Source organism: Leucopleurus acutus (assembly GCF_964270905.1).
Source record: "Leucopleurus acutus genome assembly, chromosome: 3".
Taxonomy (NCBI): domain Eukaryota; kingdom Metazoa; phylum Chordata; class Mammalia; order Artiodactyla; family Delphinidae; genus Leucopleurus; species Leucopleurus acutus.
The window spans coordinates 12,255,694-12,274,425 of NC_139145.1; positions in this window are offsets into that span (position 1 = coordinate 12,255,694).

Genomic DNA, 18,732 nt, shown 5'->3' on the forward strand with positions numbered 1-18,732 from the left:
AAAGATCTGCCAAGAAGGATCAGCCTCCCACTGCCCTTCATTATCTGTTCAGCACAACTTCCTCCCTGGTCAGTGTGTAACAGTCACTGGCCACGTGCCATCTAATGTCCAACATTTGGGCGCTCCACTTCCTCTCTCTCATTTTGGCCCTGGCATCTTTCTTCTATCCTGGTCCCTCCCTCTCGGCTCCCTTCCCTGTTTCCTGCCTGCCTGTGATTTCTTCTATTATTTGTCTCAGCAATAATGGGAATGGAAGTGTCTGTGTCAGGTTCTGTCTCCCCCAGCAGGATAGGAGATCGTTGGAGGCCAGATCAGGCTGAGGTTTCTCTGGGGTCCCTGGCCTTTTGCAGGACAAGGCTGAGCATCAGGGAAGTGCATGATAAAGGGTTGTGAAATGGGGGTGAAAAGCTAGTTCATCCACCATTCATCCATCCATTCATTCATTCATGTGTATTTATTGATTGGGTCAGGACTGGAACCAGGACCTTCTGCCTGCAGGCTATGCTCTTCCTTCTGCCCAAGGCTGTACGTTATGATTGCTAGTGTTCATTCTAGTTGGTCTTAAAGGGCCCTGAGGTGCCAAGATGTGTCTCTACCAGGAGATCTGGGAGCTGATGTTCTCAGTGTTCTGGAGTCCTGAGGTTTTCCTGTCCCAGAGTGTCCCCCAGTCAGGGGACCCTGGTCTGGGGAGTGTGGGGAGCATCTCCCAAGAGATGAAAAAGCATCTGGGAACCACTTCTGAAATCCCAGGCATCAGACTCCAGTCACTGCCCTCCTGCTTCTGTCCACACCCAGCTCCATGTCTATTTCCAAGTCATCAGTCCCCAGAGGGATAAGGTGATGACATTTGTGGTGAAAATGGAAAACCCTCAACCTTCAGGACTGTTGGATGTTCTTGTGTCCTTCCCTGGCAATTCTTTTCTCTCTCTCTCTCTCTCCCTCTTTTTTTTTTTTTTTTTTTGGCCACACCACACGGCTTGTGGGATCCTAGTTCCCTGACCTGGGATCGAACCCATACGCTTGGCAGTGAAAGTGCGGAGTCCTAACCACTGGCCCGCCAGGAAATTCCCCTCTTTTCTCTTTTTAACATTTTTGTTGAGGTTTAACACAGGCATGGTCAAGTTCATGAGTGTCAGAATTGGAGGTTGATTGAGGTGATGACCCTTGGGTCAGGATATAGGACATTTCCAGCCCCTGCCAGGTCCTTGGACCCTCCAGTTGATTCTCCCCTCCCTCAAGGTGACCACTACTCTGACATCCATCACTTGGGTGAGTTTTACCTGATTTTGAATTTCACATATGGGATGGCAGGGTGTCCACTCTTGCCTCTGGCTTCTCTTGATCCTCATGTCTGTGGAGCAGGCAGTTGTTCCTTTTCGTGGCTACGTAGTATTCCTGGGTATCATTTCTTTCTTCCTTTTATTTATTTATTTATTTAAAAAAATGCTTTGGGCTTCCCTGGTGGCGCAGTGGTTGAGAGTCCGCCTGCCGATTCAGGAGACATGGGTTCGTGCCCCGGTCCGGGAAGATCCCACATGCCGTGGAGCGGCTAGGCCCGTGAGCCATGGCCGCTGAGCCTGCGCGTCCGGAGCCTGTGCTTCGCAACGGGAGAGGCCACAACAGTGAGAGGCCCGCGTACCGCAAAAAAAAAAAAAAAAAAAAAAAATGTTTTTTGGCCGTGACGCACAGCATGTGGGATCTTAGTTCCCTGACCAGTGATGGAGCCCGTGCCCCCTGCATTGGAAGCGCAGAGTCTTAACCACTGGACTTCCAGGGAAGTCCCCATTTTTTTCTTTTTATATTGTGGTAAAATAAATATAACATATTACTTATCATTTTAACCACTGAAAGTGTATAATTCAGAGATATTTAGGACATTCATGATGTAGCATGACCCTCACTAGTATCTAGCTCCAGAATACTTAAAAGAAGACCCCATGCCCATTAGCAGTCATTCCCATCCCCCCTCCCTCCCAGCCACTGGCAACAACTCTTCTGCTTTCTGTCCCTGTGGATTTGCCTCATCTGGACAGTTCACACAATATGTGGCCATTTCTATCTGGCTTTCTTTACTCAGCATAATGTTGGGTTTTTTTTTTTTTTTTTATTGCGGTACGCGGGCCTCTCACTGTTGTGGCCTCTCCCGTTGCGGAGCCCAGGCTCCGGACGCGCAGGCTCAGCGGCCATGGCTCAAGGGCCCAGCTGCTCCGCGGCATGTGGGATCTTCCCGGACCGGGGCACGAACCCGTGTCCCCTGCATCGGCAGGCGGACTCTCAACCACTGCGCCACCAGGGAAGCCCACTCAGCATAATGTTTTCAAGGTGCATCCACGTTGTATCATGTGTGACCGCTTTATTCCTCCATGTGGATCTACCACATTTTGTTCGTCCATTCATCTGTGGATAGACATTTGGGCTGTTGCCACCTTTTCGCTATTGTGAGTAGTGCTGCTGGGAATATTCACATGCAAGTTTTTCTTGAGCATCGCTTTCAGTTCTTCTAGGTCTATACCTAGGAGTGGAATTGCTGGGTCATATGGTAAGTCTATATTTAGCTTTTGAAGAGCTGCCACACTGTTTTTACACAGCAGCTGTAACATTTTACATTCCCACTGGCAGTGTACAGGGGTTCCAGTATCTCAACCTCTTTGCAAACATTTGGATATTTTCCCTTCTATCTTAACCACTGGGTGCCAATTTTTCATGATTTGTCCATTTTACCTGTTTGTGGACATTTGGGTTGTTTCCAGTTTGGGGCGATTATGGTTAAATCTGTTTTGAGCCTTTTTGTTCATGTCTCTTGGCAACTATACTCTTTTCTCCCCCAGTAAATGCCCAGGGGTGGAATGGCTGAGTCATGGGGTAGGACATGGCCGTGCTATTTTCTCAAGTAGCCTGTGAGGGAGGCAATGCCTCCCATGTCCTGCCAACACTTAGGTTTCAGCCTTTTTTTGTTTGTTTTAATATTTTATTTTATTTTGTTGAAATATAGTTGATTTACAATGTTGTGTTAGTTTCCGGTGTTCAGGAAAGTGATTCAGTTATACATGTATATACATTCTTTTTCGTATTCTTTTCCATTATGGTTTATCACAGGATATTGAATATAGTTCCCTGTGCTAGACAGTAGGACCTTGTTTATCCTTTCTATATAAAATAGTTTGCGGGCTTCCCTGGTGGCGCAGTGGTTGAGAGTCCGCCTGCCGATGCAGGGGACACGGGTTCGTGCCCCGGTCCAGGAAGATCCCACATGCCGCGGAGCGGCTGGGCCCGTGAGCCATGACTGCTGAGCCTGCGCGTCCAGAGCCTGTGCTCCGCAACGGGAGAGTCCACAACAGTGAGAGGCCCGCGTACCACAAAAAAAAAAGTTTGCATCTGCTAATCCCAAGCTCCCAACCCATCCTTCCCCTACCTCCTTCCCCCTTGGCAACCACAAGTCTGTTCTTTACGTCTGTGAGTCTGTTTCTGTTTCGTAGATAAGTTCATTTGTGTCATATTTTAGATTCCACATAAAAGTGATATCATATGGTATTTGTCTTTCTCTTTCTGCCTTACTTCACTTGGTATGATAATCTCTAGTTCCATCCATGGTGTTGCAAATGGCATTATTTTATTCTTTTTTTATGTCAGCCGTTTTAATATTTGCCTTTCTTCCCTTCCTCCCCCATCCCCCTCACCAACCCTGTTCTTCAACATTCATTAAGCATTTGTGTTGACAACACTCTAGTTCTGAGAGCCGGGAGAGGAACAAAGTCCCTGCTCCTGGGTACGAATAGCTCTCAACCTGGGACAGGAGGGAGCCCGAGGGCTGAATGCAGATATGTCAGTTCATTTCATTCTTGCAACAACTTGGGCCATAAACTCTGAGAAAACACATTTAATACATGGGAAAAAGGGATTTGGAGAGTCAAGGGACAGATCCAGTACCTAGCACCCCAGCTGGGATATGAATCCGGGGTATGTGACTCCAGGCCCTGAAAGAGGCATTCATTCATTCATTGTTTATTCATTTGTTCATTCATCCATTCCGTAAACACTTCCTGACGAGTTTACTGTGCCTCCAAGAGGTCTCAGTCCTGGTCCCCAAGGAAACCCCAGTCTGCAGGAAGAAGGGCGGGCCACAGATGCTCCCCAGCTGTGGATTCAGAACTGGGCTAGAGGGTGCACCTGGAGCTGGAGGATTCAGGAGTAGGGCAGTGAAGGCTCTGTGTGGGGAGACAGGGAAGGTATCCTGGGACAAGGGACATTGAGGCTGGGCTTTTGAAGAGTGCACAGGAGTTCATCAGGCAGATGATGGATTCATTAATTCGACAAACACCCTCAGCCAAATCTTCTATGCCAACCTCACCTCAGCCTGGTCCCCGGGAGTCCCCAGGCTGGGGGAGACGGTGCCAGACACAGACTCCCCAAAGGGTCATGGATGGGCTGGAAGGCGAGGGAGGGGCTGGTGGTGTCCCAGGTGGAGGAACATAGAAGTTCTTCAGCGGACCAGCAAGGGTCTCCTGGGAGGAGGATGTGGCTCCAATTTGCTCCCCCAGAGCAGAAAGAGCTGATGCTGAATGTTTTTGTTTTGGAATATATTGCTTGGGTTAAATGAGGCAAAGACAACATGATTCTGCCTCAAAGAGATGCTTGGATTTGCTCCAAGGCACCTCCCAGCAGTGGAGCCTCAGTTTCCCTGAGTGAGCAGTATGGGAGGAAAAACATACAGCCCCTTACCCATGAGCCTGGCATGCTGGTGATAGAGGAGGACCTCAAATTGTTGCCTGTGGGTGGAAGTTCATGCATTTGAGATAAACAGGGATCTGTAAATGGAACAGGGTTGTCTCAACTACACCTGAAAGGGTCTAGGAGGACTTCCCAGGGGAAGTAGCGCTTGAGTCAGTCAGGACCTCAGCATAAGTATGGGACAACAAGAGGAGAAGCACGTGGAGAAGGAAGAGCATTTCCTCTGGAGGGGGAACAGCATGTGCAAAGGCCCTGAGGCCAGAACAAGCTGGCTGTGTTCAAAGACTAAAGAGGACCACAGAGTGGCTGGCTGGCGTGACAGGGAGGTGCAGGGAGGGGAAACCAGGGAGGTTGGTGGGGGGTGGGCCATGCAAGGTCACAGGAAAGGGTGTGGGTTTTACCCTGAGGGCCATGGGAGCCACGGATGGTTTGGGAGCAGAGGGGACGTGGAAAATGAACTGTAAAAAGGACCATGAACTGATTCCAGGCATTTTACACCATTAACATGTAACTATCCATCCCATTTTACAGGTGGGGAAACTGAGGATTGCAGAGAGTAAGTCACGTGCCCAGGATCACACAATCACATGACAGACCCAGGATTTGAATCCATATGCCCTTAGTTTTAGGGGCTGGGCTCTTAAACACTACACTATGGGGCAAAAAGGAAAGAGGGGTCTGGGAGTCCCCTGACAGGGGTGGGCACTCACTTACAATCACTTTATTCTATAAAATCACCAGGATGTGAGGTGGGGTGGAGGTGGGGTGGGATGGGGGGAGGGAGGCTCCATTTTGTTTATAATCCAGTCCTCTCTGGGTGGGGGAGCTCTCAGCCCCTTCCCAAATCCCCCAATTAGTGCAAAGAGGCCCCCAAATGACAATAACCTCCCCTCTCCTCTTACCAGCTCAGGGTCCTGCCAAGCTCCACCTCCACAGGGGATTGGACGAGACAGCCCACTTTGGACACCTAACAGCAGCTCAGGACATGAATGCCCCCCCTTCCTCCCCCTTGGGCCACTCTAAATCTCACCTCAGGGCAGGCCCTAGATAGAGGGTGAGTAGGGAAGGAGGTGACTGGCTGGAGTGGCTTGGATCCCTGCGAGCTGCAGAGGACCATGAAGTGGAGCCATGAGTCATTGAGCACATACTGTATTCAATGTCATCCTCAGAAATGACCTTCACCCCTTCCCTCCTCTGTTCCACACACATGTATTGAGTGACAGACCAGTAGTGGGTGAATCTCGGTCCTGCCCTCATCAGGAGCTTCTAGCTCAGTGCTCCCAAGAATATTACTGAACTGAACTCGGGCCCTCTCATCCAACACGCTGCAAAGCCAGTCTACTGACACCAGGTTGTGGTGAAGGAAAGTACAGCATTTATTCTCAGGGCAGCAAGCAAGGAGAACAGGCAGCTAATACTCAAAAGACCCAATCTCTGCAATGGCTTCCAGAAAAGGGTTTTTAAAGGCAACGTTAGGGGTGAGGGTCAAAGGGTGTGTGACCACTTCATGGACATTTTTCTGATTTGTTGGTGGTGAGGTAACAGGGTGATGTTTCAGGAATCTCAATCATCCATCTTCTGCCTCCAAGCAGTTTAGGGTCTATATATTTGTGGTCAGCAGTTTCCATCTGGTGGGGTGCTGGTTTCTGCAAAAACAACTTAAGAATTTGTGTCAGAAGATTATCCGTATCCCTCAAGGAGAAACTAGGGGCTCTGTGACTCTTTATATAATAACTCTTAAATAATAACCTATTATTTAAGTTATTGTCATTATTTTCCTCCTTGACTGCTTCTCCTTTGTCCCTGCTTTTCCACTTCTCTAATCATTAACTGCTTGAGTCTGCTCTTGAGGAAGGCCTGAGAGACTAAACCTTTTTCTACAAGAAAGAAGTGGGGAACACAGGGGTCTGTCACTGGGAAGGCCCCACAGGGTCCATTCTGTTTCATGAGGGCTGAGAGCTCCCTAATCTTTGATACCAGATTCATTCATTCATTATTCCAGTTGACATATATTTCTTGAGCACCTCCTATATGCTAGGCAATGGGGAGACAGTGTTCTCTGAGACCCCGTCTAGCTTCTAAAGAACTTGCTGCCTGGTTGGGAAACAGACAAGAAAACTGGTATGAGAACACAGGATGCCAAAGGCCCAAGGGGCGGTCTCCACCCAGCCTTGGGCATCAAGGAAGGTTTCCTGGAGGAGGGGACGTTTCAGTTGAGAGAGGGAGAGAAAGTGGCCTATACAGGAGAAGAGAAAGGAAGGGGTGTTTCTGGCAGTGGGAACAGCGCGTGCAAAAGCAGGTAGGAGAGGCCTGTTGGAGGAATTAAAGACATTTAGGGAGGCCTAGTCTGGAGGAGGATGCAAGAGAAGGGAAGACCGGTTGCCAATCACCGGGCAAGAAGAGCCTTGTGGGAAGAGCTTTCGAAGTACGTCCTCTCATTGGCTACCAGCTGTTGTATGAAGGACTGCCCTAGTGGTTACACCTGTCCTGGACCAATCAGCGACGGCCAACAGGGTGCAGTCAGGGGCGGAGCTACATCCTGTCAGGCATCCAGTCCAGGGCCGGAGGCGACTGCCTTGGGGGGCTTGCAATCCCGGGAGGAGGACGGGGACTGGAGGAGACTGAGAGGAGTCCTGACCCAGTTTCCCACCATCGTCCAGATCTGGACCCCCAAGCGGTGCAGTGTCCTGACATCAAGACCCTATTCAAATCAAACGGTCACCATTGTATCCGCATCTCCCGTCCTAAAAATAATGCCGCCGTGAAATACAAGCTTGAAGACAGCACAGGGATGAAGGGTGTAGACCCCAAGCCTGGTGAGGTTCAAATCCCAGCTGTGTCCCTCCCCAGTTCTTTGACCTCCCTGTGCCTCAGTTTCCCCATCAACTGAACCTGTATCATAACAGCCCCACCCAGTAGGGGCGCTGTTGGGATTAAAGGAGTTAAAACACACCCAACAAGAACCAGATGCTGTGTGTGCTAAGTACTCACGCGGTTAGCTCTTTTTTTTTTTTTTTAATTAATTAATTAATTTGGCTGCATGGAATCCCAGTTGCTGCACGCGTGATCTTCGTTGTGGCGCGTGGGCACCAGAGCACTTGTGCTCTCTAGTTGTGGCGCGTGGGCTCCAGACTGCGCAGGCTTAGTTGCCCCACGGGCATGTGGGATCTTAGTTCCCTGACCAGGGAGCGAACCCGTGTCCCCTGCATTGGAAGGCAGATTCTTAACCACTGGACCACCAGGGAAGTCCACCAGTTAGTTATTCTTGTAATTTGTCTTTTTGCTTTGGAAATCGACTGGCCACACGTAGCTCTCTAGACAGCTGGAGGCCATCTGCCTGGGGTCTTCCCAGGGAGAGCATTCCAAATCCAGGCCTCTTTCCAGATGCATCGATTTTTAACCCCAATAAAGTTGACATCCTGTTCCTAAACATGGTTAAACATCAGTTCATTTGGACTTTGCAGTTCCCCTTTTGCATACTAGAGCCCAAGTGTGTACGCATCTGGGTCTCAAACCTTTTCAAAGGACTCTGGTATTCTTGGGAGCCCTGAGCACCTGGGGACTGACACAGCCTTATCCTAGAGGCATGGCTTCGGGTCCAGCTGTACCTCATACTATCTGCACAGCTTGGGCAAATGCTTTGGCATCTCTGATCAGTTTCCCACCTGTCAAAGATGACATCATTGGGCTTCCCTGGTGGTGCAGTGGTTAAGAGTCCGCCTGCCGGTGCAGGGGACACAGGTTCGTGCCCCTGTCCGGGAAGATCCCACATGCCGCGGAGCGGCTAGACCCTTGAGCCATGGCCACTGAGCCTGCACGTCCAGAGCCTGTGCTTCGCAACGGGAGAGGCCACAACAGTGAGAGGCCCGCGTACGGCAAAAAAAAAAAAAAAAAAAAGATGACATCATTGAAGCCCCTTTGTCGAGTGTTCTCAGCCCTCTCCCCAGGCTGGGCGAGAGTCCACTGGGTCTCCAGCCAGTCTGGGGTGGGGAAACAGGACTCGGAGGGGTGGCATGAATAGGGGTGCAGCTCTGAGTTGGGGCACGTCGAGGGGCTTGGCTGGGGCAGTGGTGGCAGCAGTGGCCTGGAGGCTGGAAAGGACAGAGGCTTGGGGTTCCTGCTGGCTTCTCCCCTGAGCTGGACCCAGGCCCAACTGCAGATGAGCCTCACAAGCTCTTGGAATTTTCACTTTGGACATACATCCATCTCAACTCCCAGAGTCACTCCTTTATGCCTCAGTTTTCTTGGAAAATGGAGATAGCTGTATACACCTGGAGAGATGGCACATAAGTAAGGTAAACAAGAAGAGCTCAATAATTGTTGAGAGGGAGTCCTTACTTTAAAAAAGCGAACAAACAAAACAAAACCCAAAGCAAAACAAAACAAAACTATCATTTTAGAGGATTTGAGAATGTAGGTGTTAAGGGTCCCAGCTGGATTCCCTGGGTTCACACCCCAGCTCTGCCACTTCCCTGCTGTGTGACCTTGGGTATGAGACTGAACAATTTTGCTCTCAATTTCCCTGCCTGTTAAATCAATTTGGGGATTAAACGAGCGAACATTTGTAGAGTTCTGTGCAGCACCTGGCACACTGAGGGCACTTGCCGAATAAGTTAACTCCCCTGGAGGTGGTCCCTGGCTACGGGTGACCCCCAGCCTTAGGATCGTCTATTGACCCAGTACTGCCCCCTGCTGGTCACTCTGGGGACTTTGGGCTGATCCCCGCCTTGGAGGCCAGAGCCCCTTCTGCCATCCTGTCTGAACCAGTCCCATTTCTTTGCCCCCTTCAAGGCCTCATCCTCTTCATCAATCCAATCACTCTCTTTTATTATCAGCACTCTCCAGGCCAATCCAATCCCTTCACTTCCTCGAGTTAGTCACGCCCCAGAGTGACGCTGCTCAGGGCTGGGAATTTGCAAGGGATCAGCGCTGACCTTGTCTCATTGGCTTTCTAGGAACCAATGATTTTATCCCCATTTTATAGGTGATAAACGAAGATTGCCCTGATCGATTTCTCTTTGTTACCACCGGCCTGAAAGCCACAACTAAGGCCATCAGAAGGTCCAGCCTCAGAGCATTTGCACTTGCCATGCTCTCTGCTAGGAATGGCCTTCCTCCAATTCCACTGTGCTTAGCGAGACCTTGCCACTGTCCAGCTTCCTCTCTTCTAGGACGCCTTTCCCAACATCCCAATCGAGTCTCCATCCCCCTTAGTCATCTCCCTTCCTTTGTCCCAGCACTGACCTCAGAGACTGGGTTCTGTTGCTCCACATCCTCCTTCCAGGCTCTAGGCAGCACCTTCACCCACAGCCCCACCCCGACCATGGACGTGGCATGGACATGAATATGCATCCAGGCTGCGTTTGTTGAATGAATGAATGAATGGTTACATGAATATCTCTGTTGCAGAAACAGCCTATTCTGAGAGTTGGTCCATCCTCACTTCATATCCCAGCCTTGTCTCTCCAATCTCTCAGGAATCTCTCCAATATCTTCCTATCTATAAAAAGAGCACAGTATTGCACCCACCTCTGGTTTCAGAGGATTGAGAGAAATAACACGTCAGGCAGGCACCCAGCACATTGCCAAGCACACAGTAGGCCTTCAGGAACCACATGAATACTCTTCTCCTCTCCAATTATGAGGACCTTGGACTCGGGACTCATGTCCTGCTTCATCTACTTCAGTTCTCGCCCACAGCCCACCCTGCCCCAGTCCCCAGGGCAAGGCCATTGACAACAGAACTGTCAGGGGAAGAAGATGAGAGCATAGGACAGCCCCGAGGGCTCTGAATTCCATGTTCCCCACACATCCCATTGCTTGCTACCTGGATAACAGGGACTGGAGTCAGAGATAGACAAACAGGTGAAGGGTGGGCCCCTGGGTTTGATGTCTTGATTTTGGTCCTAGAAGCTGGGAGGCCCTTTACCCTCTGTCTACACTCTGGTCCCAAGTGGCTACACTCTATCTCAAGTTGATATCTCTTCCATTTGTATCACCAGCCCAACCTCTCCCCTGAGCTTCAGACTCCAATATCCAACAGTACTGGGTCTTCTCATTGGGTGCCTTGTAAGTATCTCATATTCAGCAAGTCCAAAGCACCGGTCCCAGTTTCTCACCCTGAGATCTGCTTCTCCATCAGCATGGCAGATGATGGCTCCACCATCACCCACGTGCCCAGGTCCCAAACCCTGGACTCATTCTTGTCACTTCTTTTCCTTTACCCCACATGTCCAGTCCATTGGCCGGTTGTGTAGGCTCAGACTCCAGAATGAACCCGAACTTCCCTGCACTCCAATGGGCCCCACTGTCTCCTGCCTGGATTCTATCCTGGCCTTTTGCTACCTACATTCCCCTCCTGACCATCCCTTCTCCCCTGAGCAACCTCAGAAAGATTTTTTAAATTATAAATCAGATCATGTCCCTCCTCTGCTCAAAGCCCTCCCATGGCCACCCATTGGCCTTCAAGGAAAACCCACAATCCTCCCTGTGGCCAGGAGATCCCATGTGGACTGTACTCCTGCCCACTACCTCCTCCCTTCCTCCCTCCCTCCAACCCTTCCTCTCTCCCTCTGACAAGTACTGATGCATTCATCTTTATGGACTTCCAACTGTGTGCTGAGACTGGTCTCAACACAGTACAGTCACCCCCCGCCAGTGCAGTTGGGGCATCAGAGAGGGGTCTGGGCTTAAGTTTAGGGTTAGGGTTAAGGGTTCATGGGTGAGGATGAGGCCTCAGTGGCCACAAGTTGCCCATGGAGCCTAGAGTCCTGCTGGGCCTATGTTCTGCCCCACAGGGCTGAAGTCCCCTGTCTCCCTCTCACTTAGTCTCCTTCTCTCAGTCTCTTTCTCTCTCTGCATCTCAGACCCCTCCCCCTATCCGCCAGGCTCCTAACAGCCTCCCCATCTCCTCCGCCTCTCACTCTGCTCCAGCCACACCAGCCTCCTCGGCATTCCTCCAACACACCAGGCATGTCCCACCTCAGGGCCTTTGCATCTGCTCTGCCCTCTGTCTTGAATCCCCCTCCCCCAACTCTCCCCATGCCTGGCTCCTTCTCCTCCCTTGGGTCTTAGCTCCTGTGTTGCCTCTGCCAGGAGGCAGTTACCGTCTCCTCCACCATTTCTCTCTATCATGGGACCCTTCCTGTTTTCCTCATAATTTTCCTTGATTTCCTCTGGGCGTTTGTTTGTTTGTTTCCAACTCTCGTGCTAGGGACCATGTCACTTGTTGCAACCTGTTGACAAGAGTAGTTCCCAGCATCCAGATGGTGCTGACAAATATTTGCTGAACAAATTGATTGACATCTGATTTATATCTGTCTCCTCCATGGAGCTTTGCTCACTGCCATAAACCTTGCATGTACTCAGCAAGGATTGGGAATTTATTTGAAGACCAAGCAATGTTGCCCTGTGTTGGGACTCTAGAAGCAGCTCCGCTCACTTCCCAGTAAAGAGCTGAGCTCAGCAGATGCTGTGGAGGAGGAACTTTCTCATCCAAAGCCCAGATGTCTCCATAGCTTCTCTTGGCACCGGGGATTGGCAAGTTTTAATAAGAACAGGGCCCCTGGGGATGGCCAGGAGCTTGGATGGCTGGGAGGGATGTGTGTGTGCATTTGGTGGAGTGGGAGGGGGGTCTCTTTGCATGCACGTGTGTGTGTGTGTGTTGTACTTTTCACCAGTCTGTGCACTATCTCCCATCACCTCTCTTTCGATAATTTTTATCTGTGGATTTTATAGGATGGTGGAGAGAAAGTGAGACATCAGAAGCTAAGAGAGATGGAAAGACAGACAGACAGACAGATGGACGGACAGTCTGAGTTTGCAAAAGACATGAATGTAGATGCACAGTGAGGAGAGCTAAGGAAAGAGGGAAGAACAGAGAAGAGAGGAGAAGAGAAAACAGCAGGGCATAATTAAGTGGAGGGATGAGATAGCTCAAATAAATAACTTTGGATTGAGCTGAGTTGTTGGTGGGAGTGAAATGGGACACTGGGACTTAAAAATTAATTGGATATGAGTGATCAGTTTATCAGGGGCTTTGGCAGAAGGAAGGAGATGAGGCGTGGGTAAGAGAGAGAGAACAAGAGATAGCCTCATCCACCAGAGGGCAGACAGCAGAAGCAAGAAGAACTACAATCCTGCAGCCTGTGGAACAAAAACCACATTCACAGAAAGATAGACAAGATGAAAGGCAGAGGGCTACGTACCAGACGAAGGAACAAGATAAAACCCCAGAAAAACAACTAACTGAAGTGGAGAGAGGCAACATTCCAGAAAAGGAATTCAGAATAATGATGATGAAGAAGATCCAAGACCTCAGAAAAGGAATGGAGGCAAAGATCGAGAAGATGCAAGAAATGTTTAACCAAGACCTAGAAGAATTAAAGAACAAACAAACAGAGATGAACAATACAAGAACTGAAATGAAAAATACACTAGAAGGAAACAATAGCAGAATAACTGAGACAGAAGAATGGATAAGTGACTGGAAGACAGAATGGTGGAATTCACTGCTATGGAACAGAATAAAGAAAAAAGAATGAAAAGAAATGAAGACAGCCTAAGAGACCTCTGGGACAACATTAAATGCAACAACATTCACATTATAGGGGCCCCAGAAGGTGAAGAGAGAGAGAAAGGACCCGAGAAAATATTTGGAGAGATTATAGTTGAAAACTTCCCTGACATGGGAAAGGAAATAGTCACCCAAGTCCAGGAAGTGCAGAGAGTCCCAGACAGGATAAACCCAAGGGGAAACATGCCAAGACACATAGTAATCAAATTGACAAAAATTAAAGACAAAGAAAAATTTTTTAAAGCAACAAGGGAAAAACAACAAATAACATACAAGGGAACTCCCATAAGGTTAACAGGTGATTTCTCAGCAGAAACTCTACAAGCCAGAAAGGAGTGGCATGATATATTTAAAGTGATGAAAGAGAAGAAACTACAACCAAGATTACTCTACCTAGCAGGGTTTTTATTCAGATTCGATGGATAAATCAAAAGCTTTACAGACAAGCAAAAGCTAAGAGAATTCAGCACCACCAAACCAGCTCTACAACAAAAGCTAAAGGAACTTCTTTAAGTGGAAAACACAAGAGAAGAAAAAGACCTACAAAAACAAACCAATAACAATTAAGAAAATGATAATAGGAACATACATATCGATAATTACCTTAAACATGAATGGATTAAATGCTCCAGCCAAAAGACACAAGCTCGCTGAATGGATACAAAAACAAGACCCGTATATATGCTGTCTACAAGAGACCCACTTCAGACCTAGAGACACATACAGACTGAAAGTGAGGGGGTGGAAAAAGATATTCAATGCAAATGGAAATCAAAAGAAGGCTGGGGGCTTCCCTGGTGGCGCAGTGGTTAAGAATCTGCCTGCTGATGCAGGGGACACGGGTTCGTGCCCCGGTCCGGGAGGATCCCACATGCCGTGGAGCGGCTAGGCCCGTGAGCCATGGCCGCCGAGCCTGCGTGTCCGGAGCCTGTGCTCCTCAAAGGGAGAGGCCTGCATACCGCAAAAAAAAAAAAAAAAAAAAAAAAAAAAGCTGGATTAGCAATACTCATATCAGATAAAATAGACTTTAAAATAAACAATGTTACAAGAGACAAGGAAGGACACTACGTAATGATCAAAGGATCAATCCAAGAAGAAGATATAACAATTATAAATATATATGCACCCAACATAGGAGCACCTCAATACATAAGGTAACTGCTAACAGCTATAAAAGAGGAAGTTGACAGTAACACAATAATAGTGGGGGACTTTAACACCTCACTTACACCAATGGACAGATCATACAAACAGAAAATTAATAAGGAAACACAAGCTTTAAATGACACAATAGACCAGATAGATTTAATTGATATTTATAGGAAATTCCATCCAAAAACAGCAGATTACATTTTCTTCTCAAGTGCTCATGGAATATTCTCCAGGATAGATCACATCTTGGGTCACAAATCAAGCCTCAGTAAATTTAAGAAAATTGAAATCATATCAAGCATCTTTTCTGACTACAACGCTATGAGATTAGAAATCAATTACAGAGGAAAAAACGTAAAAAACACAAACACATTGAGGCTAAACAATACATTACTAAATAACCAAGAGATCACTGAACAAATCAAAGAGGAAATCAAAAAATACCTAGAGACAAATGACAATGAAATCACGACGATCCAAAACCTTTGGGATGCAGCAAAAGCAGTTCTAAGAGGGAAGTTTATAGCAATACAAGCCTACCTCAAGAAACAAGAAAAATCTCAAATAAACAACCTAACCTTACACCTAAAGGAGCCAGAGAAAGAAGGACAAACAAAACCCAAAGTTAGTAGAAGGAAAGAAATCATAAAGATCAGAGCAGAAATAAATGAAATAGAAACAAAGAAAACAATAGCAAAGATCAATAAAACTAAAAGCTGGTTCTTTGAGAAGATAAACAAAATTGATAAACCATTAGCCGACTCATCAAGAAAAAGAGGGAGAGGACTCAAATCAATAAAGTTAGAAATGCAAAAGGAGAAGTTACAACAGACACTGCAGAAATACAAAGCATCCTAAGAGACTACTACAAGCAACTCTATGCCAAAAAAATGGACAACCTGGAAGAAATAGACAAATTCTTAGAAAGGTAAAACCTTCCAAGACTGAACCAGGAAGAAATAGAAAATATGAACAGACCAATCACAACTAATGAAATTGAAACTGGGATTAAAAATCTTCCAACAAACAAAAGTCCAGGACCAGATGGCTTCACAGGTGAATTCTATCAAACATTTAGAGAAGAGCTAACACCCATTCTTCTCAAACTCTTCCAAAATATTGCAGAGGAAGGAACACTTCCAAACTCATTCTATGAGGCCACCATCACCCTGATACCAAAACCAGACAAAGATACTACAAAAAAAGAAAATCACAGACCAATATCACTGATAAATATAGATGCAAAAATCCTCAACAAAATACTTGCAAACAGAATCCAACAACACATTAAAAGGATCATACACCATGTTAAAGTGGGATTTATCCCAGGGATGCAAGGATTCTTCAATATACACAAATCAATCAATGTGATACACCATATTAACAAATTGAAGAATAAAAACCATATGATCATCTCAATAGATGCAGAAAAAGCTTTTGACAAAATTCAACAGCCATTTATGATAAAAAAAACTCTCCAGAAAGTGGACATAGAGGGAACCTACCTCAACATAATAAAGGCCATATACAACAAACCCACAGCAAACATCATTCTCAATGGTGAAAAACTGAAAGCATTTCCTCTAAGATCAGGAACAAGACAAGGATGTCCACTCTCACCACTTATTCAACATAGTTTTGGAAGTCCTAGCCATGGCAATCAGAGAAGGAAAAGGAATACAAATTGGAAAAGAAGAAGTAAAACTGTCACTGTTTGCAGATGACATGATACTATATACAGAGAATCCTAAAGATGCCACCAGAAAACTACTAGAGCTAATCAATGAATTTGGTAAAGTTGCAGGATACAAAATTAATGCACAGAAATCTCTTGCATTCCTATACACTAATGATGAAAAAATCTGAAAGAGAAATTAAGGAAACACTCCCATTTACTATTGCAACAAAAAGAATAAAACACCTAGGCATAAACTTACCTAGGGAGACAAAAGACCTGTATGCAGAAAACTACAAGACACTGATGAAAGAAATTAATGATGATACAAACAGATGGAGAGATATACCATGTTCTTGGATTGGAAGAATCAACATTATGAAAATGACTATAGGGCTTCCCAGGTGGTGCAGTGGTTGAGAGTCCACCTGCCGATGCAGGGGACACGGGTTCGTGCCCCGATCTGGGAAGATCCCACATGCCGTGGAGCGGCTAGGCCCGTGATCCATGGCCGCTGAGCCTGTGCATCCGGAGCCCGTGCTCTGCAATGGGAGAACCTGCAACAGTGAGAGGCCCGCGTACCGCAAAAATAATAATAATAATAAAATAAATGAGTATACTACACAAAGCAATCTACAGATTCAATGCAATCCCTATCAAATTACCAATGGCATGTTTTACAGAACTAGAACAAAAAAATCTTAAAATTTGTATGGAGATACAAAAGACGCCAAATAGCCAAAGCACTCTTGAGGGAAAAAAACGGAGCTGGAGGAATCAGACTCCCTGATTTCAGACAATACTACAAAGCTACAGTCATCAAGACAATATGGTACTGGCACAAAAACAGAAATATGGATCAATGGAACAGTATAGAAAACCCAGAGATAAACCCATGCACCTATAGTCAACTAATATATGACAAACAAGGCAAGGATATACAATGGAGAAAAGACACTCTCTTCAATAAGTGGTGCTGGGAAAACTGGACAGATACATGTAAAAGAATGAAATTAGAACACTCCCTAACACCATACACAAAAATAAACTCAAAATGGATTAGAGACCTAAATGTATAAGACCGGACACTATAAAACTCTTAGAGGAAAACATAGGAAGAACACTCTTTGACATAAATCACAGCAAGATCTTTTTTGACCCACCTCCTAGAGTAATGGAAATAAAAACAAAAATAAACAAATGGGACCTAATGAAACTTAAAAGCTTTTGCACAGCAAAGGAAACTATAAACAAGACGAAAAGACAACCCTTAGAATGGGAGAAAATATTTGCAAGTACAAAGGACAGAGGATTAATCTCCAAAATATATAAACAGCTCATGCAGCTCAGTATTAAAAAACAAACAACCCAATCAAAAAATGGGCAGAAGAACTAAATAGATATTTCTCCAAAGAAGACGTACAGATGGCCAAGAAGAACATGAAAAGCTGCTCAACATGACTAATTATTAGAGAAATGCAAATCAAAACTACAATGAGGTATCACCTCACACAGGTTAGAATGGGCATCATCAGAAAATCTACAAACAACAAATGCTGGAGAGGGTGTGGAGAAAAGGGAACCCTCTTGCACTGTTGGTGGGTATGTAAATTGGTACAGCCACTATGGAGAACAGTATGGAAGTTCCTTAAAAAACTAAAAACAGAGCTACCGTATGACCCAGCAATCCCACTACTGGGCATATACCCAGAGAAAACCATAATTCCAAAGGACACATGCACTCCAATGTTCATTGCAGCACTATATACAATAGCCAGGTCATGGAAGCAACCTAAATGCCCATTAACAGACGAATGGATAAAGAAGATGTGGTATATATATATAATGGAATATTACTCAGCCATAAAAAGGAATGAAACTGGGTCATTTGTAGAGAGTGGATGGATCTAGAGACTGTCATACATAGTGAAGTAAGTTAGAAAGAGAAAAACAAATATAGTATATTAACGCATGTATGTGGAACCTAGAAAAATGGTAGCTATGAACCGGTTTGCAAGGAAGAAATTGACACAAAGATGTAAAGAACAAACGTATGGACACCAAGGGGGGGAAAGTGGTGTGGGGTGAATTGTACACTTTAAAATATATAAATGGTGGGATTTCTCTGGTGGCCCAGTGGTTAAGAATCTGCCTGCCGATGCAGGGGACACGGGTTCGAGCCCTGGTCCAGGAAGATCCCACATGCCGCAGAGCAACTAAGCCCATGCGCCACAACTACTGAGCCTGCGCTCTAGAGCCTGCGAGCCACAACTACTGAGCCCATGTGCCACAACTACTGAAGCCCGCGCACCCAGAGCCCGTGCTCCGCCACAAGAGAAGGCACTGCAATGAGAAGTCTGTGCACCGCAACGAAGAGAAGCCCCCACTCGCCACAACTAGAGAAAACCCACGCGCAGCAATGAAGACCCAATGCAGCCAAAAATAGATAAATAAAATAAATAAATTTTAAATTAAAAAAAAATATATATATGGTAAATTTTGTTATGTGTGTTTTTTTTTTTTTTGGCTGAGCCATACAGGATCTTAGTTCCCCAACCAGGGATCGAACCTGTGTCCCCTGCACTGGGAGCACGAAGTCTTA